The 13250-nt window shown below is 45.6% G+C and overlaps 1 protein-coding gene and 1 non-coding gene across 15 annotated transcripts in view; both read right to left on the bottom strand.

The window, feature by feature from the left end:
- LOC144773261 (uncharacterized) overlaps positions 1 to 13250 on the bottom strand; it is a 7170044-nt gene that overhangs the window by 7087616 nt on the left and 69178 nt on the right. The gene's annotated exons all lie outside the window — the stretch shown is intronic.
- Positions 11922 to 12071, bottom strand: LOC144774575 (5.8S ribosomal RNA). The gene has a single exon (XR_013600372.1). It is a non-coding gene; the product is annotated as a 5.8S ribosomal RNA (ribosomal RNA).

The raw sequence follows: 13250 nt of genomic DNA, 5'->3' as shown, positions 1-13250 counted from the left end.
TCCAGTTATGGGGCCATATTGGGCTACAATTGTCGGTCATAGAGGCCAAGGAGTGGCAGGTAATTTGCAGGCCTCAAAGTGAGGGCTTACTTTTTTTTCTTTTTTTATTATAAGCTTCAAAACATAAAGGGGCAACACAAAAAAAAGGGTGACAAACGTGATCATGGCAATATAGTACATATGACACATATCATATCATATAAATTAAAATACATAATATCAGACAATAATTTGACGCCAGTCGGAAAATACAAAAAATTAATTATTCAACCAATACCTAAATGGTGCCCATATTTACAAGCCCCTTTCCCGTCTCCTCCTGCCACTTCTCAAGAACACAGCTGATTCCAGGTTATGAATAGCCAGGATCCTTGCTCTCCAGTTCAAAAAGGTGGGAGGGGCCAGATTAATCCATTCAGAAGTTATGCATAACCGCAATAGTGCCATTGCAATAGATAGAAAGGCAGATTCATGAGCTGATTTAACACTTTGCGTTTCAGAACCCATTATTACCAGCTCCGCTGAGGGTACAACCGAGATTTTTAGAGAGTTGTTGATAAATGATTGTACGTCTTGAATAAATACACCCAGAATGGTACATGAAAAGAACATATGTACATCATTAACTGCCGGCAGGGCTCATCTTGGACAGCACTGGGCCCCGCCGCCTCCCCATTTTGATATTTTAATGGGGTATAATACAAGTTGAATAGTGCCATATAACTTTTGGAGCGAAGTCTCCCTGATATTAAAACTGAGTTTGAGAGCTCCAAAGCAAAAGCAATATCTGTACCAACTGTTCCTAATTTGAGGTCCAGTTTCGAGTTCTGAGAAGAAAGATCGTCAGGGAGGCCCGCCAACAAATTTTGATAAAGGGCCCCAATACGAGCCTTCCTCAAGATCAAGCCCATGAGTTTGTTTTTCAAAAGTGCGGTAGGAGAATTTTTGAAGGAGATTGCCTACATAACTGCGTAGCTGTAAATATTTAAAACATTTGTGCATACCCAAACCAAACTTGTCTTTCAAGAATATAAACAAAGCCATATTACCCTCATAGGCTAAATCCCCCAACGTAAAAATACCATTGGATCTCCACCTAATTGTGACTAAATCCTGAAAAATAGAGGGGAACAGCCTAGCGGCTGCCAAAGGTGTATAAAAATTAATGTTAGGGATCAGCCATTTCCGTCGCACCTTCCACCAGACTGAATACATTGCTTTAACCACCTTGAACTTAGTCTTTTTGTAGTAACTGGGCTCTAGGACTGAAGAGAGGATCCCCTTAGCCTCCTCTCCTAACCCAATCTCGAATATGGAAGGACTAAGAGAAGGTGGAAGTGGGGCTCGCAAACCAAAGAGAGACTGGGCAAGATATTGTAAGAACGCAGCCCAATTGTACAGCAAAAGACTGGGAACTGCCCACCCACCCCTATCCAATTGCAAACACATCCATTTAGCAGCCCTTCGAGGAAGGCGATAACTCCACAAAAACCTATTACAGCATCTTTCTGCACTGTTAAGCCTGGTCTGGGCGAATTCCAATGGAATAGTCCTGAAAATATACAGGAATTTTGGCAGAATCAGCATTTTTAATACATTCCTCCTGCCAAATAACGACAGGTGCAAGTTATCCAACCTGCGGAGAGTAGAATTGACAGTGTTTATTATATGTAAGATGTTCATTTCCGGAATCTGCTCTACCGCAGCCGTGATTTTAACGCCTAAATAAGTTGTAGTTTGGACGATTGGCGCATCTGAAGGACCCATAGTAGATGACTGGATAACCTGAGTTTTCTGGACATTAAGTTTGTACCCTGAAATACGGCCAAAACATTTGGCCAGTTTCTTGATATCTGGAAAAGCAGATGAGACATCACTAGTTAGAACGATAAGAGCATCTGCGTACGCCAGAACTTTAAATTCGACCAAATTATCCTAACAGGTAAAATATGAAGAGAGAGCTCTAATTTATTTATAAATGAGTCAATATAAAGGGCAAATAAAAGAGGCGAGCAGGGGCAACCCTGCCGGGTGCCCCTGTTGATGTCAAACGGGCTTGATTGCAAGCCTGAAATAGACAACATTGCTTGCGGGCAATATAAAGAGACTGCAAAGCAAATATAAAGCTATGACAAAACCCCTTCCAATAAAGAACCCTCCACAGAAATCCCCAAGCAACCCTGTCAAACTCCTTTTCGGAGTCTAACAGGATCGCGCCAATGGGAGATCGCGTGGCTTGGGCCCAGTCCAGGAGAGCTATGGCACGGCGGACATGATCCGCCGTGTCTCTTCCGGGAATAAATCTGTGTTGCCGAATAGAAACTATAGGGGATATCACTCTTGCCAATCTAGCCGCTAATATCTTCGAGAAAAGCCTACTGTCCGCATTGATAAGCGAGATTCAGCAAAATGATTGTTGTGAACCGCCAGGAGTCTGGAATCCTGCCCTGCTGCGCATCTCTCAAAGTTGTCAAGAGGTCATCCCTAATCTCCATTCGAAATATGTTATAGAACTCCACCGGAATAGAGTCAGGACCTGCTGCCTTACCGCTAGCTAGCGAATTTAGAGCTGCATCTACTTCTTCCCACACAATGTGCAGCAAGAATCGCATTTTGATGATCCAGGATTTTTAAGGTGCTAAGTTCCTCGGTAAAAGGGCCAAACTCAGAATCTATCGTATGAGCACTGACTTCCTCAGTATATAGGGAATGGTAGAATTCAGAAAAAACTGTCAAAACACCCTCATGGGTGTTTTGAATAACTCCCTGCACATCCCGAATCTTGTCAATACGATTAACCAAGCCTCGCTGATGAAGTCACTTGGCCAAGACCCTGCCTGATCTTTCACCGTACTCAAACATCGTCGATCTATACTGTAAGTATTTAGCAGCAAGGTCCTGGCCAAAGAACTCGAGCAGAGAGGCTTTAATGCGTGCGACGTGTAACTGCATATGAGATATATCAAGGCCCACGGTAATAGCAGTTGTAAGCTGAACCTCTGCGTGACGCAATTCATCCATACTCAGCTTGATTGTTTCCTTAATTTGCTTCTAACGGAAAGTTGAAAAACTTTTAGTCTTGCCGCGAACTGCGGCCTTCAGCGAATCCCAGACTATGTTACTGGGGGCTGAGCCTCTATTGATATTCAAAAATTCAATAACCCAGGGTCTCATGTGGTCTAGATACAATGGTTCCAGCAACAACTTCCTCTCGAAGGTCCAGGGTCTGGGGATTCTAGCAGAGCCAGTCAGAATACAATTGATAGTCAATAGGTTGTGATCCGAGATAATTCTAGGAGAAATAGAAATTAATGTGGTATCTGCCAGTTGTTTTGAAATAAAAAAATAATCGAGCCGTAGCATTTTTTTGTGAGTGGCAGAAAAATATGTAGAGCCATCTATGTTCTTGCAATGATGAAACCAGAGATCAGTCATAAGATTTTCTTGAACTAAACCTTGTTAAGCTCTACATACTCTAGGTTTCTGACCCACATAGTTTTGTCCCCCTACCACATTGAGGTTTGCAGGTAAATTGATATTAAAATCCCCACAAAGACAGATGGGCTGGAGCCATAAAGCCAGTTCTACATTTAAATGATCTAATACCGCAGGATCATCCAAATTGGAACTATACACTGTACAAACCGTCAGGGGTGAACCCATAACCAACAGCTCAGCTATTGCCCATCTCCCCCCAGTATCTTGACTAGATCTGAAGCAAGAACCCAACCCATGTTTCATTAAGATTGCAACACCTCGTATCATAGAGTACTGCTGTGAGCACACTATTAAATCAAACAAAGGGATTTTGAGACACTCCCTCTTACTCCAGGGAACGTGGGTTTCCTGCAGACACATCACTTCTAAATGCCGTGCTTGAATTACCCGTGCAAACAAGGCGCGCTTTTTCCCATTGTTTAAACCACATACATTCCATGAGGCAATGCTTACCCTAACTGACGCCATTAAAGATCTTTAAAGAAAACATCAAAATTGCACTTCTTTTTAATTTAATCCATCATTGCCATGATAAAAAACATTTTTCAAGCTTATTATTTTTAAATGCGCCCCATCCCCAATCCGTCCCTCCCACTCTTCGCCCCCCCCCCTCTGCAAACCACCCACCCTCCCTTCCTTACCCCTGCCACCCCCCCAAGCTAGGCAGGAACCGAGGTTCCGGTGATGGCGAGACTGGTATGAGCGGGAACCCCCCTGAAGGATACTGCTAACTGTGCAAAAAAAAATCAAGCCAGAGAGAGAGCTACTCACTGACGGGGCCACCTAAACTTGTCAGAAGTACTTGAGAAAATTCTATTCATCCCCATGAGAGCAATAGCCCTGCTAATACCTTAAAGAGAGAAGCATATACATTTGTAAACCAAAACAATTGGTCTATGCTTTGGCTTGAATCTCAGACTCAAAGTATTTGGTCTGGCCTTGATGAATGATTTTGAGCTTAGCTGGAAAAAGCAAAAAAACCTGTGCCCCCTTAGATTGAAAAGGGGTAATCAACTGACGGAGCGGACACCTCGGTTCTACCGTGGCTGGACAAAAATCCGGCCTCACAAAAAACTTTCAGCCTTTTCACGACCTTTGCCTATCAGGCCTGGCTAGATCGTAAATCTTTTCTCTGGCTAAAAATGTTTGCATGCAAATTAAAATAGTGCAGGCCTGTTCTCTGCTTGGCCCGGGTGATGCTTCAGTTTGAAGGGGAAACGATGGGCTCGTTGGATCTCCAATCGCCAGTCCCACTCCTTCACCTCTGGGAAAGCTTCTGAAAATAAGTCGACAACAAACTGACGAGTGTCTGACCCTTCCGTCCCCTCAGGGACCCCCAAAATTCTTACATTGTTCCTCCTTGCCCGGTTCTGAATGTCAACGAGTTTCCCTTGAATGTCCGCCCTCTGTGACTGGATTTCATCCAGCGTGCTTTTTTGCGCCAAGTCGTCTTCCAATGTAGATATCCTTGTTTCTGCCTCCGTAACCCTGGAAGCTATATCCGTGCAGGTCTTGATAACCATACGCAGGGAGTTTTGAACCCTGCGACAGGTCCCCTGTGCCCGGGCGCTTTCCTGGCGCGTCTCTTCTCGGTGGGCCATTATGGTTAGATAAATTACAGCCAGCGATATTTCAACTGGGGGCGAGCCGCTGTTAGATTCCAGAGCATAGGGCATTTGATCTTGAGCAATGCTTTGTAACACTGGCTGATTAGAAAATGAGTAGTCCCAAGCAAGAGAGCCCCCAGCTACCGCAGGGTCCTGAGGTGCCTTGCGTATTGTGGAAAGATCGTTGGACAAAGTGATGGAGTTCAATATGTCATTGGTGCGCCAATCACCCAAATCACTACCCTCCTCATCTTCAGTCCGTTCTTTGTCCAGCCCGTTATCTTCCCTTGATGACCCCGTGTGTTCCGACAGAGAGAAAAAGTTATCACCATCTATGTCTCCGTCAGCACTTACGGAGGGTGCTGGAGTCTGTAGTAATGCATTGTGAGAGGCAACATTCTGAGGGTAAAGCAATTGGCCCTGTGGAACTACACCTCCCAGAACCCCCCTTTGAAAGTGCCTCTAAGCCCAAAACAGAGTCAATACATGAGGGTACCCCCGGAGAATTACCCACAGACTGTGTATGGTCACTTTGCACAGTTAGAGTTACAAGCCTAACCCCGACATCTTTTCCACGTGCTGCTGTGGGAGAAAGAAACAAAGTAACGGCGTCCATCTTACCGGTCACAGCTGCAACTGCGGGCTCTGCTGTAACCGTGAGGGAGACTGCAGGGCTCTGAATGCCTTTCCTTGCAGAACTCCCCCGCGGTTTGAACATGGCTGGAACCGGAATTGCCCCCAGCTTTGTAGTTTTGCTGGCTACTGTCTGGGCCTTTTTCAAGTTGTCCTGGACCGCTAGAGCTGTTTGCGGGATAGACCGGACTGACGCCGTGGCTGGAGTAGACACCGATGTTCCTGCTGCAGGAGACTTGGCAACAGCCCGGGGGAGGCTCTTCAATTGATTATTCGGAGGCATCCTGCTGATGCAGGGCTAGGTGGACTGTCCCGGCTGGATGTATTGTGCCTAGTGATGCACGAACAGAGTGCCACTTGAAAGGCAGCGCGCCAAAATCCGCATCGGGGGGTCACGACGAAAAGCGAAAAAACTGCCAAAGCATCCTCTGCCACCACGCAACAAGGTAAGGGTCCAGCACCAATTAAGACCTCGCGCTATACAGCATACACGAGAGCAGCTCCTGGAGAGGGAAGCGACGCCAGTACCAGCTCACTCGACCAGCCGACTGGCCGCCATCTTGCCTCCTCCAAAGTGAGGGCTTACATGGTCGAAAACTTTTGCTGATGTTATCCAGAGCCTGCCATCTTTGTCTGGGGTGCTGAAAGGGGGGGGTGGAAGGATTCCTTGATCTTCATTGTACCACCTGCGAGATGACTGAGTCCGGTTTAGGTTGGCCCGTGAGGCAAGCTGGCACATCCTCCGGGCCTTTATACTTTTTGTCTAGCTTGCGCAATATGGCTGATACTGTTGCTGAGTTGTGCATGATCTTTAGACCCTGACTCCACACGTAACCAATGATGGGTATGACTTTGGCTGTTTTCTGAAAGGGTTCCATAAAGTCATAAAGGAAACAGTCTTGTTGTGTGACAGACATCGGCAGTTCCAAACGGTTGGCCACCCTTACTAAGAGGATGTGGAAGCCCGCAATATCCTCTGGAGGTAAGTCAACTTTTGGTGGTGACAGAAATACTGGTATAGGCAGGATATAGTCATACCTTTCATTTTGATGATCTCCAAGCTCACCTTCTTCTCTCTCTTTCTTTTTGTCCTTTATAGGTGCTTTTGTGAGGAGTTTTGGAGGGGCTGCTGTGCAAATGAGCACCTTCAGAGGCCTTTTTTATGCCTTTTTAGGAGGTTCATGAGATGTATGTGGTATAGGATAATTTCTTGGTGTTTTGATAGGCGGTTTAGAAGATGACATGGTTAAGGTGTTGCTTTCCTCATCAGAGACCAGGTTGTTTTGTCCGGAATGCTGCGAGGGTGCAGTAGCCATGGGGAAGCATATACGTGACGAGAAAGAGAGAGGAGAAGAGGAGTGGGGGGAGTGGGGGGCCTGTACTACAGGATGAGGGGATAAACACACATTCACTGGAAGAAGAGGGGGGAGACGGACCTCGGGGAGGGGACTGGGGAAATGTTTTGTACTGAACCCTGGTGACAATGCTGTATCTCGTTGCTATTGTTTTCTTGCAAATGTTCTGGTTGCAAACGAGTTACGTATACATGATTTGACACTCCAAGCGGAACAGTGATGCAAAGACTTTCACAGGATATGGACTTGTATGAGTGCCCGGGACTCAGCCGCCCGACGTATAAGTGAAACTACATTAGCGTTTTTAATAGCAAAATACAATGTCGGAGTGCTGATAGCAATCCACTGGTGATACTGTATTTGATGTACATGATGCGTGCACTGAGATGTTGAAAATGAAATGGAAATGTTAATAAAAAGAGTTGACAAAAAATAAAAAATCAGAGACCAGGATGTTTCTGGATTTGAGTCTCTCAACCCAAAGAAGAAGATGCCCTTCCTGATCTTTTAAAATTTTGGTAGAAAACGTGCGACATACCCTGGAGTCCTTCATTTTGTGCTCTTGATAAGAGACAGTATATATAGTCTTTATGGGGGTCATCAATATGTAGCTCCTTCTTTTTACAAGTGACACAAGGTATGTAGAGTCCCTTTTTGGTGTCTCTGACGTGGTGGAAACCAGTTTGAATCACCATGATAACAGATAATGGTAGTTGTAGAGAATAATCTTCCAATGTTGAGAAACAAATCTGTGAAAATCTTCTTCAAACAGTGTTCACTGGAAAAATACTGAGCAGAGCTCAATGGAGACTAACAAGCACAACGTGGGGTAGAAAATTTGAAGGACTGCAGATTCTTTCAGGAAGGGTTTAACGGGTGGATTCATCTGACTAGTTCATTCTTAGGTTTTAATAAGGACAGGGATATGTTACTAAACAAAAAGGCCTAGGACCTCTATGTTCAATGTCCATTGTGACATTGTTTCCTAAGGTACTGGGGGCTCCCATCTCGATGACGGGCAATGATTCAAGCATGTGAATCTATGAAAGTTCCAATACTGGAGTCATGCCATTATTTAGCAGAACTTCTCATTTTGGACTCCCTCTGTGGGAGTCCTCAGAGCATGACATGCGGGCACTGGTAAAGGGAATACTCTCTCCTAACCCTTCTGAAGGCTCTCCAGCCACAAAAACTCATCTTCTGCACTGCTCCACCTGGCCATGGAGGCAAATATTTTCTCTCTCCCTCAAAGTGTGCATGGAGAGGGTGTTGCAGTGGCGACACATCTTGGGATCATGAAAGTCGGACAAACACAAGATACAGATCCTGTGTGTGTCTGTGTTTGCCATTTTTCTGCCACACTCTGGTCAGTTTGAAGCAAGAGATGCCATTTTGCAGAACATTTCATGTTTCCTGTCAGGAAATTATCTAAAAATACTGTATGCGCAAAAGGATATTGAGTGAAACAGTTTTAAAAAGCCTGAGATGAAATTTGTGGAGGCGAAAACCTTATAAAAGGCAGAGGTCTTCTCCAGGATCCTGTCAGCTTGAGAAGCAAAAAAGAACTGAGTAAACTGCCACCTACAGGACATGATAGGACACTGGGGGTGAAGAGGCCCTTAAAGCTGCAATGTCCTATTTGCATTGCTACAATGCTGCAGTCTATGTAGGCTACATAGTAATATATTACTCTTAATGTTACTTTAAAAAGAAGTAAAAAGCCATTATGCTAGGATGTTTTCAAAAAGTCACTTTTCATTTTATGTAAGGGGTGTGCATCTGGCCCCAAAAGACTTAGTGGGATATACCCAACCTGTTCGGATGAATGGCTGTGATGTAGGAGGGATGGAGCGGTATTTAATCATACGATCTAGAGTTGTGTGAGTATTGGCAGGTGGTGGTCCGTTGCTTGCAATGGACTACTAATATTTGCCTTGAGTTTGCAGCTATGCACTGCCTGCTTACACTTATCCCATGCCCCAAGGACGGTAGGGCATGTTATAGATTCACACAGTTGGAGCTCTTGCTGGCCAAGCGCAGAGTTGCCATCTAGTGAATCTCTGTCCGCAATATTGGTGTCTAATGATTTGACTGAATTGGCTTGAGCGTAACTGAGGCATTTCAAAGTAGTCTGCACAGATTAACGACTAGAGGCTGATTGACAGTAGTGGAAGTTCATGTGGTACAGAGTGGTAGACATACTAGGTTCCATGCCCGCCACAGCAAGTATGGATGAGGAGACCCAATCTCCTTAATATGATGGGCGAAGTGCATATACTGTGATGTGGTGTCGCGTGGCTGGACTTAAAATACCTACTTCCAATTTGATGCAACCTGGCCTGGGGTGGTGGTAATGGGTACTAGTCACTGACTCAGTGGCAGTGGGCCCTGTTGTCATGACATGGTCATCATAATTTTTGGGATAGAGGGCCAACTGTAAGACTATGAGTCTGATTTAGATCTTGGGGGATTTGGTCGTTGTCTGATTCTTTGTTCACCTATTAGGTGATCTGCCCGCTCTATTTAGATGCTGGCGGGTCGATGGATGAAAGGATGTCAGAGTGCCACCATCTCGGTCAGATTTTTCTACCTATGTCGACAGCTCAATAGGCAAAAGCAGCTGTCAAAAGGAATACACAGTTTCTCAGTCGAGCCAATCACGATGTGCATTCCTGCCGACGTAACTGTAGCTGGGAAACGTCCACACCGGAGTTGGCAGACAGGAAGAATAAAAGCCTGAAACTTACCTTCTTCCTGTTTCACACTTGCTTTTACATCGTGGACCTGATCGTCCAAGTCCTGCCTTTGCTGCTGCTACTTGACCAGGAAACAAATATACCCTGTTGTCACTGAAATGGAAGGTAGACTTCTTTTTACTTGCTACCTTTTGAAATAATTGTCGACATTAGCACTGGACTCATGCATTTTTAAAATCACTCTTACAAACAATATTTTACAGATATGTAATGCATGTGGGTGTAATGTGGTAGTTTATAAACACATCTGTGTAATGTCATTAGTTTTCTTATGTGATGCAAGCTGCCTTCATGATAATGGACACTTACACAAAAACTGACATCAATCAAAAAATCAAAAAGTGCCCATACAGGTGGGTTTAATTAGTTTTTCGTAAACTAATAAATTATAAACATATGCATTACACATTATTGGAATACATTCAATTTAATATAATGTAGAAATTGCACTAGATAAGGCAAAACATTGTATTCCAATAAATATAAACTCAATGTTAGTACTAAACTTCAAACATCTTATATATTACTGAATTCCATGAAGATTTAAGAATTCGTAGACAAGATCTCACTCCTTAACTGACCATGAAATGAGCTCCATCAATGGCCCTATTACCGTCCAAGAAGTAGACACCGACATTAAAAAGCTAAAATCTGGTTCAGCCCCAGGTCCGGAAGGATACAATTCAACTTTCTTCACACCATTCACCTGCCACTTAAGACAAGCTCTCTTGAACTTATACCACCAGTTTGCAAACACAGGCAAAATCACAGGCACCCCAGCATAGGTAATCATAACAGTCATCCCAAAAGTGGGTAAAGACCCACAACTCATAAAAAAATTACAGGCTGATTTCACTAATAAACCTTGACTGCAAAATGTCTTTCCGCCTGCAAAAACATACTAGTAAACTCATCCACCCCTCGCAAATAGGTTTCCTTAGACATAGGCTCTCTAGGATAACACCAGCATGTTTTGCCACGCAATTGAAAAAGCTAAGCAAATCGACTCCCCTACCGTCGCTATCACCCTAGACACGGAAAAATCATTCAACAAAGTTCACTTGGCTGTTCTGCGAATTATACTAGAAAGGTTTAACTTGTGTAACTCACTTATACAAATGATTATGACACTATATCACAGACCTAGAGCCAAAGTAAGGGGGGGTGCAGTTTCCTCTTCTCTCTTACTCCGATAAGGCACCAGACAAGGTTGCCCTCTTTCCCCATCACTTTTTTTATTAGCTATAGAGCCGTTCCTCCAACACCTGAGGGAAAACACAGAAAGTCAAGGGATAGAATTTGGTAATACAACTTTCAATGTGGCCGCATCCGCGGATGATTTTAAGATAGTCCTGAGAAATTCTGAGACAGCGAAACCGGCCATTATGAACACAATACAGGAGTTCTCTGAAGTCTCAGGCTACACGCTTAATAAAGATAAAAGAGATGTCAAGCTTCTGCACTCCCTGGGCAGTAAGGGAATCCTGGGGGATACAGGTCTGGCATGGCAACCGGGACCAATTAAATATCTGGGTGTATAATTCACTAATGATCTCATAACTACACTACAAGAGAACAAAAATCCACTTTTAAGCAAATTTGTGAACTACTAGTCGCCACGTCTGATCTGAGGTCGTAGTCGGAAGAAAACGCCAGAGCGTTAAGGGGAAGCCGAGGAGGGTCAGCCTCATTCCGGAGCACCGGTCTGGTATCCCGGCAGCGCGAGCCCTCTTTCCCCAGATCAGATCTGGAGTGGTTTTGCCCTCGCTGGGAAGCCGGCCGCGGAGGTAGGCGCTCGAGGGGCGTGCGCGCGGGCAGCCGGTGGGATACCACAGACAGCCACGCACGGCACACAGCCAGGCACCCCGCGACGGGCCCAGGGCGTACCGGTCGCCAGACCCCTTCTTGGGGTTAGGCGCGTCGGCGGCATACCTCCGCGGCAGGACCTGGCGAGGACCCTGCCACGGGCAATCGGGGGTCTGACCTTGTGGGGGGACAGTGGGGAAGCGGAGCTAACCCTGCAATGGCCCCAGCTGCGTCCCGAGGAAGCCCCGGGGTGATTGATGATCGAGCGGCCCTCAGACAGGCGTAGCCCCGGGAAGAACCCGGGGCCACAAGGTGCGTTCGAAATATCGATGATCATTGTGTCCTGCAATTCATACTAATTCTCGAGGCTGCGTTCTTCATCGACGCGCAAGCCGAGTGATTCAACGCCAAGAGTCAAGGCAACTTTTTGAAAACATTAGCCCACCTGCACGCGCAGGAGAGGCGGAAGGCATTGCCGTCTGTCCGTACAGTTCAAGGCTTCCCCTCTGGGAGTCAGACTGCACCCTTGGGAGAAACAAAACATTACCAGGCGTCGGCCCGGGATTCCCCCCCACCCACCTGCGGCGATGGAGGGCGCTCCCGGGCAGCAACTGGAACAGGCAACCCGCAGCCGCTGGTCCCTCCCGGGGTAACCGGGAGGGACCGCGCGAGTCTTCAAACCCCTCGGTCCAGCCGCACAGGACCGGGTCGAACCGGGTACCTGGCAACGAGGGAGGGTCGCCCCACCTGCACCGTTGTGGCCTTGACACTGCAGACACGCTGGGCAGAGCGATTTCATGACAGTGGTGCTCCGTCGCCACAGCTGGCTGAGGACAAATGGTTTTTCTGGGGTCTGCCACCATAATAGCACTTGCTTTAACAGTCTTGTGTTTTTGATTATGTTGTCCCACTTGCTGTGAATTAAACTCTTTTGGCTGACAAGTTCTTGCTGGATGGGTCTCATCCGAAGCATGAAAAAGGATACAAAACCCATGCCTGAATATATCCGGGCCAGCAGTGATTTGTCCGACTGAGACTGTCTGTTGGCCAGAGAAGATCTCTGCTATGGATTGAAGTTTCGCAGTATCACTTTCAAGAACTGCAATTGTAAATGACGTTCTGTGGATGATGTGTCTATGTCCAGTGTAAGTTCTGTTTGTGGAAGAGAGTGATACAGATGACATTCAAAGAATTTGCCTCTTCCTATGACAGAGATTTAACGAGCCTGTCATCCAAGTACATGTATACTTGGTGACTCTGAGGTAAGCATCAACCCGGAGACAGCACTTTTTAAACATCCAAGGTGCTGAGTTGAGGCCAAATGGCTGCCTCTTGAACAGATAGTGCTGACCCGCCACTGCAAAGCCGAGATATTTTCTGTCTTTCCAGTGTATTGGTATGGGAAATTATGCAGAACTATGATCCAAGGATATCAGGAAGTCGTTTTTGTGGATCATCAGAATAACTTATTGTAGCATTACCATGCATAGGTTCTGGGTTTTGAGGAACCTGTTGAATTCCCTGTGGTCCATGATAGGTCACCAATGCCCTCTTTTCTTTTTTATTAGAAATAATTTGAAATAAATAACCTTTCA

This window comes from Lissotriton helveticus, chromosome 8, assembly GCF_964261635.1.
Source record: "Lissotriton helveticus chromosome 8, aLisHel1.1, whole genome shotgun sequence".
Taxonomy (NCBI): Eukaryota; Metazoa; Chordata; class Amphibia; order Caudata; family Salamandridae; genus Lissotriton; species Lissotriton helveticus.
Note: the sequence above shows the minus strand (reverse complement) of the source record. Positions and strands in the feature narration are given on the sequence as shown.